The sequence below is a fragment of the Nannospalax galili genome, unplaced genomic scaffold (genome assembly GCF_000622305.1).
Source record: "Nannospalax galili isolate Female #2095 unplaced genomic scaffold, S.galili_v1.0 scaffold441, whole genome shotgun sequence".
Taxonomy (NCBI): Eukaryota; Metazoa; Chordata; class Mammalia; order Rodentia; family Spalacidae; genus Nannospalax; species Nannospalax galili.
In genome coordinates, this window is record NW_008348089.1 from 2,541,901 (window position 1) to 2,542,959 (window position 1,059).

The 1,059-nt window shown below is 56.8% G+C and overlaps 1 protein-coding gene across 1 annotated transcript in view; it reads left to right on the top strand.

Annotated features, from left to right (window-relative positions):
• Positions 1–1,059, top strand: part of Hpgds (hematopoietic prostaglandin D synthase) — a 47,465-nt gene that overhangs the window by 24,911 nt on the left and 21,495 nt on the right. The gene's annotated exons all lie outside the window — the stretch shown is intronic.

A 1,059-nucleotide genomic window follows, 5' to 3' on the forward strand; every position in this document is an offset into this window, starting at 1 on the left:
AGGGATCAGATGCTCTCAGGCTTTCTCCTAAGGTCTGGATCCCTCCAGGAAAGATTTTTGCCTCAGGAATTTGGGAGTTGGACTAGCCTGGGAGCAGGGCCCAGGAGAGATACTGGCTTTTGGCAACTGGTGGCCATGACACTCAGCAATGCAAAGGGAGATGGGGGCAGGAAGAGGCCCTAAGGGCTCCTGGGGACTGCACCGAAGATAGTGTTGGTCTGGGTGCAAAGGATCAGGAAGCCCAAATATCAGCCCAGGCGACCAGGGAAGAGGCTGGGGGTTTGTGCAGTCCAGGAAAGTAGAGGGAGGTGAGGGCAGGACCAGGCCCTGAGGGATCCTGGGGACCTTGAGAAGGAACTGGGTCCATCTGGATGCAAAGGATCAGGAAGCAGTGGTGGCCCTAGGCCGAGAGGTCGACCCCGGGGTCCAGGAAAGAGACTGGCAGGCCGTGCAGCCCAGTAAAGCAGAGGGAGGTGAGGGTGGGACCAGATCCAGAGGGCTCCTGGGGACCATGAGAGGGAACTGGGTTGGTCTGGATGCAAAGGAACAGGAAGCAGTTGTGGTTCCTCCCGTGTCTGGGGTGCCAAGACAAGGAATGGAACAGGACCCAGGCTAGGAGGAAAGACAGGCCGGGGAGATGAGAGGGTGAATGAGGCTGGAGGAGTCAAGGCACAGAGGGCCCGATTGACTTACCCCAGGGAGAGAGGCCTGCAGGTCGTGCAGGCCCAGGGAAGCAGAGGAAGGAGAGGGTGGGCCGGGCCCAGAGGGCTCACCCCAGAAGGAACTAGGTTGGTCTGGATGCAAAGGATCAGGAAGCAGTGGTGGTTCCCCAGGTGTCTGGGGCTCCAAGACAAGGAATGGGACAGGACCCAGGCTAGGAGGACAGACAGCCAGGGGAAATGGGAAGGTAAATGAGACTGGGGGACTCAAGGCATGGAGGGTGCGATAGACTTACCCAGAGAGTGGTCAGCAGGTCGTGCAGGCCCAGAGAAGCAGAGGGAAGTGAGCAAATTATTTTTATTTTTATCTTTATAAATTTTCCATAATAAAATGTATATT